The sequence below is a fragment of the Myxine glutinosa genome, chromosome 2 (genome assembly GCF_964187855.1).
Source record: "Myxine glutinosa chromosome 2, kmMyxGlut1.1, whole genome shotgun sequence".
Taxonomy (NCBI): Eukaryota; Metazoa; Chordata; class Myxini; order Myxiniformes; family Myxinidae; genus Myxine; species Myxine glutinosa.
Genome location: NC_136262.1, coordinates 212147615 through 212157435, shown reverse-complemented (window position 1 = coordinate 212157435; position 9821 = coordinate 212147615).

The following is a 9821-nucleotide window of genomic DNA, read 5'->3' as shown; positions in this document are numbered from 1 at the left end:
TCCAAATTTTTTTACCACAAGACCCTCAAATATGAACTCTTTTTTTGTCATGGACCAATGTGAAACGTGTTTCCCCAATAACTTCGAGTGGTGAGGATCCGTCGGTCTGGTGAGCGGATTGGGAGCTCTTTTGCATTGGAACGCCTAGGCTTTTGGCTGCGAACCCATGTATCATATTACCAGTCGCTCCGGTGTCGATATCGTCATCGATGTCATCACAACCAATCAAATTTGCCGCCTGCATAGCCTTCCCATGTCCTTGTTTCTCAAGACTGCTTGGGGTAAGGTGTTCCATGAACTCGTTATTTTTATTATCATCACAAAGTGCTCCCTTGGATATACGTTAAATTTGGTGTCCAGTCTGCTTACACAACTTGGTGGATGAAGATTCCACGGTGTCTTTCATGGAGAGTAACTAAGTTGTCGCCAGCACCCTAAACAAATTGCGAATTCCTTCCCAAATAACTTCCAGTCGAATGACAGGCATGTCCAGTCAGTTTGTGAAGGACTTGGACCAAAACACTCCTCTAACTCCAAAAAACACTCCAAAACAGGATGATTCCGAGTTCTAAATCCTGGGTGTTTCCAGGGAATTTCTGCTGCAAGCAACATCTACGAGTATATAAGGTTATTGCAAAACACGTCCGAGATGTGAGGTTATTACCTAGAAAACGAAAAACATCATCAAATCCAATATGTGTTTCTAGTTTGAAATGGTTTGACTATACCTGGGGCACTCTTCGACTTGGTGGCTTCGTTACTTTATTGGCTATTCTTTATTCCAGCAATTTTTGACGTTTATTGCTTTTATTTGCCAATTGACGGATATTAGAAGGGACAAAACGCTTGTTTTACAGATATTACAATTGGATTCCAGGGTAAGGTTTCACAAGGACGGGCACAGCAGGACTGACATTGCGGTAATATCTTGCAGCATTAACAGCTGCTCAAAAACAGACACCCACGTTTCCACGATTCCTACGCACGCTGCGGATAAGGTGTGGCGTGATGGAGATCCAGCCTGTGCACCATGAGGTTCGGTTCAAAATCTTCTATGATCCACATACTCACACTAGTCCAAGACAGGCCAAAAAAGAAATACCTGGACCAACATTGGATGGAGAGCATACCTCCTCTAGGCTGAACAGTTTAAGTTTTGTAATCCACTGATAGGTCAGATCTGGATCTGAGCCAAAGTCTAATCGGCTTCTTCTTGTCATCTACCTAACTCATCCACCTATTTTTGTCATAAATGGTCCAAAACTTTTTGAGATATCTTGCTATATATCGGTTTTAGCCAAATCACTCAAATGGTGAAGAATCAGTTTTAAAATTCTCGGATCTAGATCCAAATCTTCACCAAAATCTAATCATTTCGTCCTTGTCACATACCCAACCTCACCACCAAATTTCGTCCGAATCCGTCCACATCGTTTTGAGATATCTTGTTCACAAACAAACAGACAAACAGTGGTGGAAACATAACCTTCATCCACCTTCGGTGGCAGAGGTAACTATACGCAGTGGATAGAAATATGCATTTCATGCATTATTCCTTTGTGTACCATCCTCTAATGCAGAGCATCAGTTCTACTGAAGGGGTTTCTTGGCTGGGGTTGTAATCCTGGATAGGTCATCACTTCCATGCAGGATGCTCGACTGAGGGTGGCTGGAATTTCTAATTTGTTCAGGATGCCGGTGATAACTCCTCCACTCAGCCTTCAGCATGAGCACCGTGGATCTTTAATATCCCACACCTAATGCCAGCAGACATAACACCTAGTTTAACGTCCATCAGATGGATGGCGCACACGTTGATGCATCATCCAACCTGCGAAACTCCAGGATGGCAGTTTCTAGCTTGGTCGAATTTCAAACCCGGACTGGGCAACACAGAGGCGAGTGCCCACACCTCGAAGCTTTGCTGCCAGCATAAGATATAAATATCTTAATTACATTTATGTATTTATAAATTTTCCGACTAATTATACATACCGGTACAGGACTTGGTATATATGGAAAAATAAACGAAAAAGTTTGGGACACTTGGAATATTTAGAGTTTCTCTTTCCGATAACTTTTTGAATGTCCTGCCCGTCGACCCAATCGTTATCTGCACGAAGAATTCCCTCTTGAATCGAGTTTAAACATCTATTGTATTACCTTTGTTTACCTAAGTATGGTAATTCGTGATAAGAGTCTTTTCATCATCCCTGGTTCAAGTGGCCCTTTCTTCAGTAGTAATACCGTGCTATTGTGACTATAGTTACATCGCAACAATTCTCGTATCCGGTTCTGGATCGTAACCAAAATCCAATCAGTATACAAGATCAATAAATCAATAAAAAATCAGTAATCAGAAGAAAATACTTCACTGTTCCAATTACAGGGACGCCGGATTTTCAGGCCACACTGCATCCACATAGCTACAAGTAATAAAAAAAAACATTTTAAAAATGTAAAAACGATGTAGGGGTGATATGCCAAAGAGTATGTAAACAAGGTAGGGATGGTCACAATAAATGTTGATGTGAAACTATCTCAATTGGTGAAATTCCTATTTTTTAATGGAAGGAGTGAAATGAAAGTGCCTCGTGCAAGGGAAGGGTGCCCTTGCTAGATAGTGTGTTTATGACCCTGTTTTATGGTGAGTTTAACCAACTCCTCGGTACTCAGCTCAGGCCATGACTTGATTATGGCGACAGGACACTCAATGGTGGCGATTCGCCCTTTATTTATGGTTCCCTGGTTTCAAGCGCTGCATATTTGATGGACCTGCGTAAGGATATCAATACAAATCATGAACGCTTTCCCATTGCTGGCGTTTATCGCTCCCCAGACCTGCATAAACCTTTCTTTTGACACCAGGCCATGGGTTCCACAGAGCAAATGAAATGTCATATTAAAGGGTAAAGGTGGGTTTTCACGGGACACGCGAACGGTTCGCGAAGGATGCGAATGTCGAAAAAATGGCAAAGTCCAACATTCGTATTTTAGGCTCCAAAAGTTCGCCAAACATGCGCGGGGGTTCGGAAGCGTCGTCAATTGTTCGCATCCTGTTTCAAACATTTTTGAAATACCCGCCGAACAAAAAACGACTCCTGCGAACAATTGACGACGCTTCCGAACCCCCGCGCATGTTTGGCGAACTTTTGGAGCCTAAAATACGAATGTTGGACTTTGCCATTTTTTCGACATTCACATCCTTCGCGAACCGTTCGCGTGTCCCGTGAAAACCCACCTAAACACTGGGCGGACTCCCAGCAGTGGTCTCTGTTCCAGTGCTAGGCAAGGGCTAGGCAAGGGCTAGGCAAGGGCTAGGCAAGGGCTAGGCATGGGCTAGGCAAGGGCTAGGCAAGGGCTAGGCAAGGTGAGTAAAACCTTTCCAATTCTGCCAATCTTTACAGCATGATATTTCTGTAATAATCGGATCCACCAGTAAATGATGGAGTCTCTTTGTAGCAGTAGAGAGATGGCACGATGGCCTCTAAATTGTCTTGCCTGGGTTCGAACCTCGGCCCAGCTATAAACTGTCGTCCTGATGTTTCCAAATTCCTGCCCAAACAACTGCTGCAAGAGAAATGGCGAACCACCTAGCAGGAACCTTGACCGAGAAATTGGATCAGGAGAACAAACGTTCTGTATGGTACATCGGACTGGATATGTAGTTAGCACAGGGTGACCTGAAAGTCTCCAGAGTAGAGCATTCGTTCTTAAACTTTTAAAATACAGGATTTATTGTGCAGTGTTTACAGTAAGTAAGCAGTCATAGTATGTGTATGCTCTCCATCAATATGTCAATATGTCAATAAGTATGTAAACAAGGAAGGGAAGGTCATTATTATGTGAAACCATCCCTACATCTTTCTTTGAACAATTGTTGTTATACTCTAGAATTTTATTTTGATTGAACGATGAAATATCTTGTCGATTATGTGTGATCACACTTTGCATTACATAGTCATACCCTTAACCATGTAATGGTTAAGGACAGCAATAAATATAATACTCCACCCTTAACCATACCCATATAGCTCAGAGGTATGACTTCCTCTCTGACAATTGTGGTGCTTTGGGACTACCTACACCAGGCTAATTGTCAAGAGTTGTCCCACCCACCCTTCCTGGCCCTTCTTTGCCAAAGGTATCAAGATGCAGCTTTGCCTACTTTGTGGAATCTTTTAAAGTTATGAAAATTTTGAGTGGTGTCCCCTTTATAAAAACCTCCCTCCCCTCCTCCCTCCCCTTTATGGACCTCCCCTTTATAAAATGCAATAGATTAGTGTTTAATCCAACAACTGAGTCGAAACCAATTTTGAGTTAGGCTGCCTGAAATGAAAAAGAAGAATATTGCAAATGGCCTGTTTTGAGTCTGTCAGTGATGCTGTCAGTTGTTGGAAGAGAAATCTTCTGCAGATGACTGGTCACTTCACAGGTATATAAGATTGTATCTTGGTAGATTTTTTTTGAGGATTTGTGTTGTATTAAACCTATGGAGTGTCCGTGCCATCCTGGGGGTGCCAGACTTTCAGGCCACACTGTATCGAGGTACAAGTAATAAATAAATAAAACATTACCTTTTGCCAGTTTGGGGGGTGGAGGGGGGGGGGGGGGGGAGAATGCTTACCTAAAATGGGGGGCGTGAACATAAAAAGTTATATTGTTCTACAATGGTAAATAAAACATATATGCATAGAAACACCAATAAATAAAATATGACCTTCTGTACTCTTGCCTCATGTTTATCTCTTGATCTCAAATCTAAATTTCTTGAATATATAGCAATAATAACATGTGACATCACTGTTCTAATAGCTATGAAGAGCACTGTGTGTGCATATGTATATATATATATATATATATATATACTAGCTTGGCTCGGCTCGCGACGCTCGCCTCCCCACGCGTCGTTACTGAGGAACGGGCTTATTTTAGCTGAGGATAATGACTGGACCTGAGTTGCTGTTTTGTCCCGACTTACACTAATCATAACACAAACAATTATTTAGCAAAAATTTATTTGTAGTGTTTGTGATATTACATTTTAATAAGCAATTTAGGTTGAAGATTTTGGTTGAAAAAGAAAACGATTCAAAAAAATAAACCCTCAGCACATACAACAGGTGGGGGGGGGGGGGGGGGGGGTTGGTAGGTGCAGACTGGAAGGTAGGAACGATTACACCTCACCACCATGTAATGAAAAACACCTCACCACCACAAAATTCAAAACGCCTCATCACCATGTAAATCAAAACACCTCACCACCACGTAATTCAAAACACCTCACCATCACGTAATTCAAAACACCTCACCATCACGTAATTCAAAACACCTCACCATCACGTAATTCAAAACACCTCACCATCACGTAATTCAAAACACCTCACCACCACGTGATTCAAAACACCTCCCCACCACGTAATTCAAAACACCTCATGACCACGTAATTAAAAACGCCTCATCACCATGTAAATCAAAACACCTCACCACCACGAAATTCAAAACGCCTCATCACCACAAAATTCAAAACGCCTCATCACCATGTAAATCAAAACACCTCACCACCAAGTAATTCAAAACACCTCATCACCAACTAATTCAAAACACCTCACCACCACATAATTAAAAACACCTCACCACCAATTAAATCAAAACACCTCACCACCACGTAATTCTAAATACCTCAGCACGACATGATTTAAAAACACCTCACCACCACGTCATTTAAAAACACCTCACCACCACATAATTAAAAATACCTCACCACCACATGATTCAAAACCACCACAACGTTATTAAAAACACCACAACCATGGAAACAAAAGTTTGAGGGAGTAGTTCAGCAACAACACAGACACTGCCCAGATGTGTAGATATATAGATAAATGACTGTGCCTGAGTTGCTGTTTTGTCATGGTTTACACCAATCATAATTCAAACAATTATTTTGCACACATGTATTTGTAATATATGTGATATTACCTTTTATAAACAATTGAAGTTAAAAACGTAAGTTAAAAAAAAAATTCCCCAAAACAAAAAAAAATTGGAAATTGTTTCCAAATAAATACCCTTAAGACATACCGACGGGAGAGATATGCGCATACTAGAAGTTTGGTACGATTTCACAAAAGTTTGAGGGAGTAGTTCAGTGACGAGACAAGACAAAACAACACAGGACAGGACCGACACTGCACAGATATATATTTAGAATATATAGAAGATAATGTTAAAACAAGTACAAAAAGTTTTAATTAAAACAAAAGCCGCGTCGATGTTACACAATGCCTAGATGCAGCTGTGCCTATAACGTCGATGTTATAGGCACAGGACATTCCTATTGATTCGATTACTTGATGTTATTTTTGTGCAAAGTGAAAATATATCTCGGCAATTTCCCGTGTGTGGCGACGAATTTTTAATATATCTTGGCATTTTCCCGTCTGTTATTTCAGGCGGTGTATGACTGACCATGCCGCGATTAAAAAAATATATATCTCGGCAATTTCCTGTGTGTGGCGACACGTGAACGAAGCTATGCTCCTCTCTCCACATTATTGTGACGACGTATAAATTAAATATTTCATCGTGACGATTGTCATCAAATGGACGAATTTTTAATATATCTCGGCATTTTCCCGTCTGTTATTTCAGGAGGTGTATGACTGACCATGCCGCGATTTAAAAAAAATATATATATCTCGGCATTTTCCCGTCTGTTATTTCGGGCGGTGTATGACTGAGCATGCCGCGATTTAAACAAAATATATATATCTCGGCATTTTCCCGTCTGTTATTTCGGGTGGTGTATGACTGACCATGCCGCGATTTAAAAAAAATATATCTCGATGGACTTGAAGTTACAGGCCTTTGAGAATTCATTTCGTTCTATAAAGGGCAACTTTCATCGGATTTTCTTACAGTTTATTTTCAACCGAGTCTAAAACTATGTTAGCGACTGTGAAAAATGAAATGATATATCGAATTTGATTTGAAATAAAACTGTGTGAGAGAGGAAGACACCACGGGCCTACAAAACAGGCCTCAAAGCTATGCGAGTTAATAAAATGGTGGATATTTGTTTATATGAAGCCTCTCCCAAAATGGGTGGAGCTATGGTTCCCAGAATGGGTGGAGCTTTGAGGTTTTGTCTTCTCTGCAAGAACAAGAAGAAGAAGAAGAACAAGAAGAAGTACAACAACAACAACAGCAGTGGGCACTCTATGACCAGCGTCTGCGACGCAGCTAAAAACAAGGCAATTTCACTTACATTTTCGGATTCAGCGTTCAATTCCATATAGGTGAGTGTATTTTGGGGCATGTGTGATTTCAAATAAAATTGTAAGCCAGGAAAAACGTTCGTTTCATTCCTTAGGGATATAACATGTAAAACTGGCCCAAACGTAAAAACAAAACTCACTCATTTTAAGTCGTACAAGCTAATGCGACCACTCATTCTTCTGGGAAGAATCCCGTGCACATGCTGGTCACACTTATGAGTCACCTACGTCTTTATAAGTTCATCAAATACTGACACCGCGATTGACATTCGCTGAGGTAAATGTTGATATCTCTTCTGAGGTAAAAAAAATAAAATAATAATAAAACAGTTTTAAAGCATTATACGTATCAAACGATACATTTTATGAAACGGGGAAACCTAATACACACTGGTGGTTTTAAAATGACAGAATATGTCTTTATTAGAAAAAATATTATATATATATATCTGTGCAGCGTCTGTTTTGTCACTGAACTACTCCCCCAAACGTTTGTAAAATCGTACCAGATTTATGGTATGCACCTATCTCTCCCGTGTGTATGTCCTATGGGTATTTTTATTTTTTTTATTTTTAGAAGAAAATGTTTTTGTTTTTATTTTTTTGTTTTGTTTTTTGGTTTTTTCAACTTAAGTCTTCAACTTCAATGGTTTACAAAATGTAATATCACGCATATTACAAATACATTTGTGCAAATTATCAGCAAAATCATGGAATCCATCATTGCTTCAGATATGAAATCTTTCATCTTCTCCAATGGCTTGATCTCTGACCATCAATTTGGTTTTAGACCTGGTCACGCTACTCTGGACATGCTGCTTCTGCTTTCTCAACAATGGATGGAGGTCCTCAATGCCAAACAGGAAATTAGAGCAGTCTCCCTTGACATATCACGTGCGTTCGATACGGTCTGGCACCCCGCTCTGCTCACCAAACTCTCCTCCTTTGGCATCCATGGAAATCTCCACGCATGGCTGGCAGACTTCCTCTCTAGTCGTAGTCAACGTGTAGCCCTGAATGGGTTTCTCTCATCTCCTCTTCCCGTTCAGGCTGGAGTTCCCCAAGGCAGTATTCTGGGCCCTGTGCTTTTTCTGGTCTTCATCAATGATCTCTCTGACTCTCTTGAAAATCCTCTCTATCTCTTTGCTGATGACTCTACTCTCTGTCGCTCCATTCCTCATCCCTCAGATCAGCAGTCTGCAGCCTCCTCACTCTCTGCAGACCTGGTCAAAATCAGACTGGGCAAACAAGTGGAACATGTCTTTCAATCCTGACAAATCTCACACTCTTACGATGTCTCTCCGAAAAGACCGACTGGACAACCCTCCCATCCACTTTCTGAATAATCCTCTCCAAGAAGTTCTGGCACTCAAGCTTTTGGGTCTCACTATCTGCCATGATCTTTCCTGGGAAAACCACATTTCAAATCTGGCCTCCAAAGCCAGTCGCCGACTGGGCATCCTCCGTCGTGCAAAGTCCTTCCTTGGCACACCTGAGCTCCTCACCACATACAAGGCTTTCATCTGCAACTCAATGGAATACTGCTGTCCCCTCTGGGCTGGTGATCCTGCCTCACACCTAGCTCGTCTTCACGCTGTTGAAACCAAAGCGTTCAGAATCATTGGAATCACTCACTCACCGCAGGCAGGTTGGTGGTCTTTCCGTCTTCTACCGACTCCTCTCTGGCCTTGCCCCCACCCCCCCAACTCTCTCTGGGCTCTGTCCCGCAAATATTCCTACAGGTCGCACAAGATCTGCCTACAACCCCCTTATGGTTAAACTGCCAAAATCAAGACTTTCTGCTCACCTTCACTCCTTCATTCCTCTTTTCTCCCGCCTCTGGAACAAACTCCCTCACTCTCTTCAATCCCACTCCACCCTCCAGGTCTTTAAAACAGCTGTTCACCACCATCTCTTATCTTCCCCCATCCAAAACCTTGATCTTTTCTACCCCTGCTAATTTCACCCCAAATCCTACACTTTTTTGAAATACCAACTTCTGTCCTGGAAGTCCTTGGTCTCCTTGTGTTTTACACCTCTCCCCCCCCCCCCCCCTTCCCACGCCTCTTCCCCCCAGGCCCTCTCCTTCCCGCGCTTCTCCCTGCTCTCAGGTGTTGTGTTTGTGTGCTTCCCCTCCTCTCCCCATCTTGTTTTCCGCTCCTTCTTTTTGTATGTTTTGTTTGTCTGGTTGATTTGTTTGTGAAATAAATGTTAGCTCTTTCACGAGCCTCGATTCAGTATACAAAAAAAAAAAAAAAAAAATGTTTATATTATAAACCATGACAAAACAACAACTCAGGTAGAGTCATCCATCTATATACAGTATCTACATATCTGGGCAGTGTCTGTATTGTCACTGAACTGCTCCCTCAAATTGTTGTTTCCGTGGTTGTGAACTGTTTTTAATAACGTGTTGGTGAGGTGTTTTGAATTATGTGGTGGTGAGGTGTTTTTAATCATGTGGTGGTGAGGTGTTTTTAATCATGTGGTGGTGAGGTGTTTTTAATTATGTGGTGGTGAGGTGTTTTTAATTATGTGGTG